Raw genomic sequence first — 13,203 nt, forward strand, 5'->3', positions numbered from 1 at the left:
GGTTAGGGCATGATGCTACTAATGTCAAGGTTGTGGATTTGATCCCTGTATGAGCCATTTACCTAAAAGTTGTAGTCAATGATACTTTTGGGTCACTTCCAACTCAGAATATTTGTGACCAACTTCCTTTTTCTGACCTGTGAGGTTTTTTCCACCTTCTTTTTTTAATCCTCACCCTGCCTTGCTGAGGAAAGGGAGTGATAGAGTGACTTGGTGGGCACCTGCCATCCAGCTGGGGTCAACCCACTACAACCATATGGGCACAAATCTTTCATGAAGGGCTGTCCAGTTAGCAAGTCACAGACTCAGCCCTTTTTCTAGGCATGTTTATGTTGCTTACTACACAGGTCTGGCTGTGATAAAGAGTTCTCCCAGCTTTTGGAGAGGGGTATGACAAACAAATACATCTACAGAGGCAGCTGAGCTGTGCTGATACTATCATTCTTTGCTCTATAGCACTGCAGTGCATAGCAGGTACTTGAAACCCATTGTTTCAAGTACCCCATATGAACCCTATATTAACTGGTTGACCTGCAAGATTTTATAGCTTCAGTAAACAGAACAACATTGAGGAGGAAAGAGTTCAAGGCTTTATGTAAAGTTCTGCTTGATATGCCTTATCTGTAACAGGAAAGTTCTGTGACTTTCCTGTTTTCAGGTTTCATTTTTAATTTCAGCATTTTCTTAAGTCTTGTGATCTTATTTCTTCTTCTTCTTCTTCTTCTCCTCCTCCTCCTGCTCCTTCTCTTTCTCTTCCTCCTGTCTTTCTCCCTTTCATACCACCCTTCCTCCCTTCCTCTCTCCTTTTTTCCTTCTCTCCTTCCCTGTCAGTAGAACCACTAAGGAATTCAGTGAGATTTCTGAATTGATTGTAACTATATAACTCGACATTAAAAGAATTGTTCTTCTGTGTAAGGGCAATGAAAAGAGACATTTAGTGAGAAAATTTCCATGGAAACAATATTTCAGTGGCAACGAAAAATGTTTCTCACCACAACATGCTAAAAATAACTTCACAAATAACTTCACAAAATTGGACAATTTTTTTATTGATAGCATTTGATAGATGAAAAACCATTGTATTTTTCATCCAGAGGATAATATGCCTCATTCTGAGTTCTGCATCACCAATTTTTAATAGGATAACTTTGCATTTGCCAACCTGCTTTTTAAAGCCTATTCTGATGTTAGTTATTCCTATTCATCTAGACAGAGTCATTATAAAGCAAAGTGGACTACATTGTGTACTTGGTTGTATGGCACTTGCCACTTTCCAAATTCTGTGTTGTCGTTCTTTCACAGCAATGTTAAAATCAATTTCCCTGGAAAAGAGCCAGCAGCTTGTATCTGCACAATCTTTGCTATTGCAAGGAAGCTATGTCTTCTTTTACCCTACTCACAATTTTTGTGGAAAGGTTGATTGACAGTTCCCCTAGAAGGTACAATAGAGCAGTTAAATTGGATAAGCAGTCTTTTGTGAGAACTCTCATTGTACCATATATTTTGCTGTTTCTATCATTAGGCTTATGAAATTCCCTTTGGGATCTCAGTTTTGTGTTAGTATCTCCAACAGCCACGTACATCTTTGGTTGTTGGCTTCTTTTTTTCCCTGCATTTAATTTTCAAGTACAAGTATGAAAGCATATATCTGTGATGATTTGTGTCTCTATGTAGCTGTTTGATACTGTAAGGTGTACACAACTGGGTTGCAGACTGTAACTGTTTTATCTGTAAGCATTGTGTGGTTGTACTTGTTTTCCCATGGCACTTTACTATTTAGTGAAGTAAAATTTCAGTATATACTATCTGTACAGTTGGTTTGTGTAGCTAACTGAAACATTGCAGCCACAGAGAAAGGACTTAGTTTCTGCGAAATGAAGTAGAACTGTACAGCTCACTTCATCAACAGATTTGTGCATCAGGGCTTTGTGGTCATCTGATGAGTCTTGTCTGACAAACAGACTGGAAGGCTTAGGACAGAAGGAGCTAAAGTACATGCAAACACCTTTTCATTTTTGTCAGCCTATTCAAGGAGAAATTGTCTGCAAGAGCAGTTTGAAGGAAAAGGAAATGTTCTGTCTTGTTGCTGGTTGCTGGGCCCTCGGAACTTTCAAGGATGTATGGGCTTGGAAGTCCTGTATTTAGACCTGCTACTTATATAGCAATCTATGACTATTTTGGTTTTCTCCTTCGAGAAGGTGAAACTGTGCGCTTGAAAAGGTCATGCAGAAGGGCAGTTGCTCATAATTTCTGTGTGGGTTTTCTTCTGTGGAAGGTGAGTTTAAACTTGTGGTAGTTGGAACTGGATCTTGTACAGACATAGGTGGATTTTGACTATTAGAGGAAATGTTAAATAGTTAGTCCATGTTCTCAACTAGAAAAGTAGCACTTGGATTCCATCCAGGTGATGGAGGTTTCAAAATGGGAGTCACTAACTGCATCTTCTCAGTTACATGAGAATGTCCACGACTGGGCATTTTATTTGGTGTTGTAGCAGAGATTAATACAGTTATATTGTGGTATCTTGTGTTATCTTCTCTGCCAAGTACCTCTCCTCTATGGCTATTTGGGTACCACTCCCAAGAAGAAGTGTGTCAGCAGCTTAAGTGCCTTAAGAAATGACTAGCATAAAATTAGGGAAACTATCTAATTAGGGAAATATATAAATACTTAAACATGAACAAAGCCTTTGGGAAGTTAGTGTTAATAGACCAAGATTACACAGCCTCCTCCAGTCCTTGGGAAAGCAAATTTAATGTTCTTTTGAACATGAAATTATGGCATAAAATAGTTTGAGATGTAAGATGGGACATACAATAATGAAATAATGATAGCTTTGTCATATTGACGAAAATGATTCTACAGATGAATGTATTTTTCTTCGATGTTTTGTCCGTCTATGTAGTAATACTTGCTTTCAGATCAGTGCAACTGAAAGTTGAATATCTGTGTACTGGTGGGAAAGAAAAGACCTAAAATTTGTATAGTGAAGAAGAAAATGAGACAGAACTCTGAAATTAAAGTTTGACTGAAATGACAGATTGGAGGGGGAGTACATACTCTTATTTACAACTTTCACACAGAATGAAATGAACACAAGAGCTGAGATCATTGAAAAGGGCCAAAAGAGAAGTGAAAAGAAAATGAAACCAGATTTAAATGAAATTTTTGGGTTAGGTAAGGACAGCATGAATCCTTGATAGCCATACTGCACAGGGTTTTCAGGATCCATCCATCTTGACAGTCTGAAATGCCTTTAGTCTACGTGGCCTTTTCTGGAGGAGTCAATTCTTTTTAAAATAGTCTTAATATGCAGGTTTGTTGTAAATATGTTCTAATTAGGTATATCTGCAATGATTGAATGACTTTAATTTCATTGTTCTTGGAAGTTTTGTGGCAATTGCACTAGTGATCATGCTTAAAAACACTTTCTTTGAGTAGACCATCTTCATTGCACAGTGGATATAATAAATACCCTGAGCTTCAGCATTTGCAGTCAGAACTTCTTTTAAATGGATTTTGGAATGTCAGATTGAACATACCCTCCTGCCTGTGATCCAAAGCAGTCACCCATGTGAAAGGTTTTCAGCCTCTATCTGTGCTCTTGGCTCCACTGGCAGTGTAGGTCTTGCACAGTTGATTTTAGCTGACTGTCAGTGAGCAGTTTGCTCCTGTTAAAGATATTGGTAGCAACTTAAGCAGAATATGTAGACCATAACTCAGAAACTGTCAATTTAAGAAACTGTTACATTGCAGTTACCTTATATGACATATTAAATAGTATGCAACATGACAGACTTGAAATGGGCATGTAGTAATGAGTATCTTATGCAATAACTTTCATAACTAGATCCCTTTCTTTGTGTTACCTAAGTCTAGATCCAGAAAAGCATATATTTATGTTTGTCTTCACTGATAGTTCATTTGACCCCTCTAGAGACCTCCAGCCAAGACCTAGTAGCCATTTACATTACATATACCTAACCTTTACCTTAGCAAAGTCTAGCTTCATACAGTAAGATGTGAATGTCCTCCCCAGGGGCTAACCTTGTTCCTATGGAGTTTGGAAAGTGGATCAATGTTGAATGCTATTTATAGAATGCAAATGTAGGTATTTAATTCCAAAATCTGGGAATTCAAACTTGCCATTGCCTGTCACCTGTGTTGTCTGTTTTTACCAGTAGAGTTCTGCAAGTGGGCATAGGTCTGACCTGAGTGTGCTCAGAGGTACTGACAAACCCACAGAACTGAAAGAATCACTAGAATGCATAAACTAGGAATTGGCTCTCAAATCATCTAACCCACTGCATGTATTCAGAGAATGCTACTGAAGAAAAATACTCTAAACCCCAACTGTGATGATAAAAGGGTTCCCTTTAACTGCTAACCTGATGGTTAAACCTCTTGCCTGTTAGACAGGGCACATGACTCTTGCTTCCCTTTTGTAGGAGATTTCAACTTGCTACTTCCTGTTGCAAGTCTGAAGATCAGCCACTAAGATATTCAGTATTGGTTTCTTGTAGCTTCTTCTGATGAAGGATAAGAATGAAAAGTCATTCTGTGTAAAAACAGTGTTCATGGAGGTGAGGCCACATCTAGGGTGCCAGCAGCTCTGGTGGGTGCCTGAACATATGTTGCAACTCTGCTCCAAGGCTGATAAGGAGGGCTCCTTCTGCTTGGGCTGCTTCAGTTTTTCAACTCATCCATTCTTCTCACAAAGGATATGAGACTTTCCTTGTCCTGTGTTTCCCAGAAGTGGCTTTTTTCTGTTCTTGTAATGAGGAAAAGATTTTTGTTTTGAAGTATTCTGTAACATTGCTATCCTATTTGAGATAGGTTGGTTGTTTTCCTTATGTTTATATAAATAAGTGGTCAGTGTTTTATTCAAAGCCAAAGTAAAGCTGAGAGGAGACACAGTCCAATCTAAATGGAAGGACTGCAGGCACTATTAACTCTCCTCCAGTGTGGCAGCAGATGTTGCTTGAGAGAGTTGGGTCAAACATTTCTAGAGATCTAACCCTCCTCAGCACAGGAAATTGCTGCAAAGTGGTCCCAGTGCTGCTAACAATTGTTTTGGTCCTCAGGTGCTGGCAGAATTTAGAGCCTTGGGGTAAACAAAGCTGCCAGCATTTTCAACACTGTTATCTATTTAGAGCAGACCTAATCAACACTGCTTAAAATGCTAGAGCCGTCTGTGCTCTGTTTGTGCTATAGCTCCCAGCTTTACTGAGTAGACAAATTAGTCAAGATTTTAAGTTTTGACATGGTTTAGAGCCTCTGCAGCTTACAGTGTAGTAACACATTTAGCTACTCCTTAAGAGCTGGAATGAGGGTGAGAAGCATGGGAGGTTTGGAAGGAATGCAAGGGGTGTGTGTCATGTTTTTGGCCCTGAAGTAAACCTGCTCATAATCTTGGTCCAGGCAGAATGCTGCTGTTTGAGAATTGCCATCAGTTGTCATCAATGATGTAACACAACTCTTCTGTTATAGCAGAATAAAGATTATTCTATATATCTTTTCAATTAAAAGTTAGTAAATTAACTGCTCTTTCTGACCTTAAGGTATACAATGAACCAGACTGTATAAGTATAGTCTTGTGGATTCCAGTTGGATCAGAACACACTTTCACCGTGTTAAACTACAGATAACTCTATTAAAACTTTTTACTTATGTTCACTGTGTCCATTTCTTATCTTCTGTGACATAAATAATATTTTGATCTGTAAATCCTCACATATGGTGCTTTGCAATGTAAACCACATTTTTTTCGATATGTGTTGTACTGCAAAGTAGAAAAAGACCTTTTAAAAGTCAGAGATAAGGAAAAGATATTGTTATAAAACACAACTGAAAACTGCATGGTGCCTTCTATTATGTCTTATATGAACATAAAAATAGTTTTTAACATAGGGTAATGAGGACAGAAAGCTCGGTGAATGTTCTTGGCTATTTCAGTAATACCTTGACTATCTGATTTGTTATGTTTGCTTTGGTTTTGTCTTACTTTTACTGAATATTTCTTATTTATTAATATTAATATATTAATAAATTTTATTTTGAGCTTTAGTTTCCTTTATGTTATTTGTATATCTTTCAAACTATATTTTGTCATAGGATTATCAGAGTGTAAACTTTAAAGTCTTGATTGGAATTCTTTCTGGCTTGTTAAGTAAGATTCTCAGTTCACTTCAACTGGCATTTCTCTTTCAAGTTTAGGATAACATTCCTAAAAATGGAGATTTAGTCTACACAGAAATTATTTGTCACTGACCTTTTGTATTGCTACTCTGCCAAGTTCAAAATACTGCAAAGTTGCCTTTTTTTTCTTCAAATTTAATTTGTGGCTAAGTTCCCACCACCGTATATGGTGTCATTGTTTCACTTATTCTATGTACTTTTGTGTTCTTACTAGATTTAGTGCAATGATTGAAAACAGAAAAGTTCTAAGCATACTTTGTGGGGTAGTAAAGCACTATTTAATTTCTGGCAACATATTATAGGTATTATCTCAGCTGCATTGAAAAAATACTTAATATGGGTAGGAGGAAGGAAGATGAGAAAGCGACAATCTTGCTCTCCCTTACATGGTTGTAGAAGACAGACAAGGGTGTGGAAGGAGCAAAAAACATCTCTTTTACAGCCTGTGTAAAGATTTTGGTAAGACCACAGAGTAGCTGCTGTCAATTTGCTCATCCTGAAATAGATGTTGGAAAACAATAGAGAAGTGGGAAAAAAGGTCACTAGCTGGTCTGATGAATGAATATTTTACCTGGCAAAAATGTTCACCAGTTGACTTCCCCTCCTCCTTTATTGGCACACAAACTTATCTCAGGAAGATGCTATAAGTAGCAGAATACTTCCACAAAAACCCTCAAGCAGGTTGAGTAACTGGTTTATTCTTTCATGCTTTGCAAAAAATAAAAAAACCCTAAGCATGGTTCAAAGCATGGACATCTTCCAAAGGTAAGCTTTGGACAGCACAGATCATGGAAAAAGTTCAGGAAGAGGAAGGCATGAACAAAAACTGGGCAGGGTAGTAAAGGTGCAGTGAGGAATTGAGTTTTTAACAGGGCTTGAAAGCAAAGAAAGATGCTTGGCTGACAATGAGTGAGTTACGAAACAACATTAAAGAATGTAAAAGTTGAAAGAGGCAGAAAGATAAAAGAAATGAAGAAAGAAGCTGAAGCTGAGTGTGGGGACACAGAGGGTCACTTGAAGTTTTACAGTTCTATTACACTTATTATTTATGTTTTTTACCCTGTCAGAATCTTCATCTCTTTGGTTACCTAACTTTTCAGTGTCTTTCTCCACTTTTCTTTCCTTTTGGAATGAGCTATGTACTAAACATTAACTTCAATATATTTGTGTTTAAAGCCACTAGGCAGTACCATTTCCACTCCCTCTTTTCCTTATTTTGGTAGTGTAAGAGAACTTAAAAGCAATTTTTTTCTGTCTGTTCATGAAGCCAAAATGAACAAGGTTGAGATCTGAGACTTGTGACTCAGAACCTGAATAGCAACTCCTTTTTCACTGGTAAAAAAAAAATTACATTGATCTGAGACTTGGCTTGGCAGGTTTTACATTTTCATTAAATATTGATACTCAAACATCATCTTTGTTTACACTGCATGCTGCTTCATCTCGGTTTTAAACAAGGTGGATTTTCTGCAGATAGTGTTGAAGTCAGAAGTTCATAACAACTTATTTATCTGTGATAGGAGTTTGTCAGTGTGTATTGAACAATATGGATATATTCTGGTGTTGGTAATGATGCTTAAAAGCTCTGGGATTTTTGATATCAGATTTCTGACTCCAGTCACCTTAGAGATGCTTTTAATTAAATCATAGTCCAAAAAATAATCTGCATAAATGTCATACTAGGTGTGGTCAATGCACTAGGGTATGAACACCAAGGATATCAACATTTGAAATGGATTTAATCTGCAGTCTTGTTCCAGTTTGTATTGTGTTTGATTTCTAGTGAAACATATTCTGGTGATTTGAAGGAAAAAAAAAAAGTTGCTTGTGTATATAGTTCTTAGGTTTGATTTTCCTGTTTTCAATAAATTAAAAAATTTTCTTTTGTATTTGTATCACGGATAGGGAAAGGCAGAAAGAAGGCTGAGAGGAAACAATTTTAAGGTGTTTAGAAGTACCATTTTTAGCTATTGTGAAGATAAGCAAGGTCCTGCTTGTGTGTTCAGGTTCCCAAATCAGGGTCAGATCCTCCCTTGAGGCTATTAAAACAGGTAAGTTGGCAGCTCTTGGCTGCTGCTGCCCCGTGGATGGATGTTCAGGAACTGCTCAACTGAAGTCACTTCTAACATGACTGCAAACAGATTTCACTAGGGGTACAGTGGAAAGGGGAAGAGCTGCCTCCATTTTACTTCCCCGTGTTTCTTCTAATAAAATCACAAGAGAGGGAATTAAATCAGCATTTTTTCACTTCTCAGTGATATCAGTACCCTGTGAGTTCACAGGAATGTAAAGTTCAGAATATTTACAGAGTCAGCAATTCGAGAGGCTGTGCATATGTCATGGTGATAAAGTTTGCATGTTGCTAAATCAGCATAGACTTACGTGGTTCTGACTGCCACACAGCTGAGAGCATGGAGCTGTGTCATGAACACATATACCCTGCTACAAGGGTATATGACACCAAAAGCATGTCAGAAGGCGTAGGCAGATGTAACTCCCTTTTATCTCTTCCCATAGCCACCCACTCAGAGCTCTTCTTGCTTGCCCTGTGTGCATACAATAATTTTGGCTTACCCTATTGTCATCTGCAGCACTAGAGACACCTATGTCATGCCATATATAATCACTTCTTATATATAGAAATCCTGGCAGATATTATCCATTTACTAAAAGGAAGCTGGTTGAGTCTGCCGCAGTTTCAAGTTGCTGAGAAACACACAGATTATACAACCGAGAAACACACAGATTATACAACCACAGCCTCCTACCACCCTCCTTTCAGAGGGCACTTGAATTGCTCCAGACATCATCCACTTTCTGCACCCTGCTGGACTGGATCCACTAGTTTTCCCTAAGAGGGCAAAACTAATCCAAGATACAGAGGTACATGTTAAGCAAGCTTGATGGACTATTGGAACAATTTATCAAAGGAGACTGAGGATTTTCTATTCAACTCTTACAGGCTGTTTTTCTATTTCATAGAGTTACCATAGTTCAATCAGAAGCTCTATCCAGAAATTAGTTGGATTAAAATTGATGACCTAGATTATCATTGTGAATATATTTGTTTTGTAAACAGAGTCCACGCAATAATCTGCTTATATCTTGCTGCAAAGAATAGGTAGGCATCAACATAATTTAAATACAATAAATCCAAGCATAAATGCAAACTGCAAAAATCATCCCTGAAGTCAGTACACCTATTCTCATGTAAACTGGCACAGGTTTGCAGTGAATCACAAGCAAGTCATAAATACTGTTTCAAAAAGAAAGAAGTAATATGGAATGTTGATATCAAAATCAAGGAGTAAAGGTGAGTTACTATTACCGGCTCATTTTGTTTACCACAGCAATGACTGGCTATGGAGGGAAAAAATTACTTAATAGTTTTTCATGAGTAAGTTTTTCCATTGTATCTTTTATGCCCACACATAGCAATTGAAGCTGCAATGAGTTGTAAAATGGTTTCTGAGATTGCATGCCACTGGGGCAGAGGTAGGTGTGTACCTACTGAGGCGTGGGGCTGAGCTCTGTGGGGCTGCCATGCAAGGAGGGATGCCAGGACACCCCACTGTCCAGGGGCTGCTCCTGCCCTGGGCTGCACACTGGGCCTTAGGACCCATCCCTAGCACCAAATCTGTTTATTGGTGCTAACAGAAGCATAACATTTGAATGCCAATGGTGTCAGTCAGCAGACCTGAGACAAGTAAGAGAAAGAAGGCTGAGTGAAGCCTGGATCTTCTGAGCTTTGAAAATGGGCAATAAATTAATTAACTTGCACAGGACTCACAGGAATCTGGGCATCCAACAAAGAGGGAATTGGTTGTTGAGTCATTCCTTCCACAGAACTAAATATCTGGTACAGCTAATGCCCTGAAGACCACCACCATCTCTTCCACTTGCTGGTATATGTCTGTCAGGGGGAGAGGGAAAGGCAGGGTGAGAGCTGGGGTATCATGCACAAAGCAGACAAATCTAACTTATCTGTCATCAATTCCATGTGTTTGGTTTATTTGCATGTTAGCCTTCGGCTCTAGGTTCATTAATTAGTTGTTTGTTTGGGTTTTTTCCCCATTTTGTTTGACACTGCTGAGAGATATCTTGCATCTGTTTCTTAAGCTGAATGTTTTGCGGTGAGAAAATCCTCTCTGACTGCATGTAACATGCAAACTCAGCAGCTCAGCTTTTCTTCTTCTCATGCTTTCCTGAAATGTCAGACAGCAGCATTCAGATCTGTACAATGACAAGGCAGGAATCAGCCTGAAAAGAGATGTAGTTCTAGTTTCTTTTCAGCTGAGTGGAAAAAAACCTCGACTATGTTTTTGGTCACTTTTAATAATGAATTAAACCATGTTTCTGTAAGTGCATGTGAATTGTGCAACCCTGACAGAAGTAAGGTATGGAAATTAATTTAAAAATCAGCTTGACCACTACTCTCCAACAATGCAAAACTGGTTGATTCATCTGGGTTTACACTGCTTCATATTGCCAAATAAAATAAAGTTAGATTTGATAAAAACTAATATATCAGATAATCATTTAAATGCTATAACAGAACACATTCTCTTGTATTATCTGACTGTTTGCATATTTCCCTACTCTTGGGTGTGCATCCTAAGCTATGTGATAGCAATGGGAATTTCAGTTACTGTCTGCATTACTGAAGAGACCACACAGTTTTGTTTAGACTTGAGAGAAAATAGTGGTCAGAAAGCAGTACTAGATTCAAGAGATTATGAAAATTGTATTTATAGCAGTTATGTTTGACTGGCATAAACTGTATAGTTGATCAATGCCCAAGGGGAACACTTCTCTTTTCTGGCACAATTTATATGTCATAAAAAAAAAACCTATGAAGAAAGAAGTGAGATTGAGCTGACACAGACAGAATTGTGAGTCTGAGTGACCTCTGAATGTTCAATATGGTTTAATCTACAACAGTATACAGTAAGTCATATAAAAATTAGCATAATTTCTTGACTGCAGTAAGTTCTGTGTTCTCTACCCTCAATCATGAAGTCCATGGTTTGTGTCCTGTCCAGGGTAGCATGGAGGAGAGGAGAGGGAGTTGGGTATAAAATAAGACCACAGTACATGCTCATAAGCAAAAAAAAATTCAAGTTACTAAGACTTCAGTGGCTTTAATGGTTTCTTTAGTCCCGAGCACTGGTGCTACAAAGAATAGAGAAAACATGCATTGACTGAGAATTCATTTTGCAGATGTGTGAACTCTTTTCTGCAAAGTGCTGTTTGATCAGTTTTGACCACACCTTTCCTGTCTTCTAAAAAAAGCTGAAAATATAAACGAGGAATTGTGGTTAGAAACTGACAACACTTATTTGGTTGCATGGTTACAGGCTGTGAGCATATAATGTCTGTTAGGGTAAATGGATTTATGTTATTATCAGCTCTCCGTGTTTTGTGAGGCTGTTTCTAGGTACAGTTTCTAGAAACTGTTGTGTAGGTGAACAGGGACTTAAACTACAATTAGTGTTTTGCTGAACAACAGCTGAGTTTGATCAAAAATGAAAAAGAATGACTGAAATAGTAAGTAGAGCTCTATATGCTGAGAATGAGAGTAATGTTTATATTTTACTGTAATTTCATTGGGACACTAATGGGATTTGGCTTTGCATTTTTGAAGGAAAAAGAGAATGAAAGATGTCTTAAAATAGCAACTGTAGAACATAAACTGTGCAGAACTGTCCCTGAATATTCTTAATATCTTGAACTTTGATAGCAGGACAGAGTTAGCATGTCTTTAGAGCATACCTGCACTTTAGGTTAACCTGGTTTGGATGTGGTTAGCATTCAGTATACATGAAACAGCTGCTTCCATTTACAAGCATTTCACAATCTGAAAAGTAAGTACCTTCAAAGAAATGGCACAGAGAGCAACATCAGAAATTTGGGTCTTGAAATGCAGTGTAGACTCAGGTATCTATACTAAATAGAATAAATTAAAATAAATAATATAGGAATAGACCTGCATTACCAGAACAGGGTCCTCAAATTATTAATGAACCTAAGTTTCCTGGAAGAAGTCCCACGCAGGGACACACAGTTTGGTAGTTAACACAATATCCTGTGAGGGGGAATGGGCTACTCAGCTTCAGCTCCCTGCTGGGTACATTGCAGGAATAAAAAGTAATGTAAAATTCAGAAAGTTTCCTGGAAACAGATGATATAGTAATCCTTCAAACAATATGCTGTTGATTTAGAAACAAAATGGAGCAGCAGCTGAAATGAAAGTGAGGCAACAGGAGAAAAGGTCACAAACACTGTTGTGTAAATCCTAATGGTATTCCCAGATTGTTCTAACCCTCATTGCAGTCACTGATAAGTGTGCTGGTTGCTCTCAGAAGGATGAATAGAAGCAATCTGGGTGTGGAAGCACTGAATCTGTCTAGCAGAACTTCTACTCTTGCTTTGATTTATGAGGGTACAAACTACACAGAGGCTCAGTAGATCCCTAGATTTTGCCTGCCAGCGGGGAAAACATTGACTTATCCTGTTGCCATGATGTGTTCAACCATACAGCTACCAGACTTTCGCGGCAGGCCATTTTACTGTGCAAACTGGTATGACACTCATTGACTGAAATAGAAATAGGCTGATTTATGCAGAAGGTGTCATTTGAAAAAGAAAATCTTGCAAAAGTCTTCACTGATTATAAAACTCTTGGGGAAAAAATTCAAGCAGGCCAATGAAAAAAAAAGGCAAAAACATTTTTTAAGATTATTACATTAATTTTGCAAAATATCAATATACATACTGCTAAAATGAGTTGTAAAAGATGGGCTAATGACAAAATGATATATTAGATTATGGAATTAAAGCCAGGTGCTTGCTACTTTAAGAATACTTGATATTTCAACATCATCATCCATATATTTATCAGCATAGTGACTGAGAGGGCATGTAATTTGCTTCTGAAAGTACTTTTCTGCAATCCTTGGGTCTTCAAAAGCCATTAAAGCAAATTAGCCACAAAAGTCTAGACAT

The sequence above is a fragment of the Lichenostomus cassidix genome, chromosome 1Aa (genome assembly GCF_008360975.1).
Source record: "Lichenostomus cassidix isolate B80296 chromosome 1Aa, HeHo_3.0, whole genome shotgun sequence".
Classification (NCBI taxonomy): Eukaryota; Metazoa; Chordata; class Aves; order Passeriformes; family Meliphagidae; genus Lichenostomus; species Lichenostomus cassidix.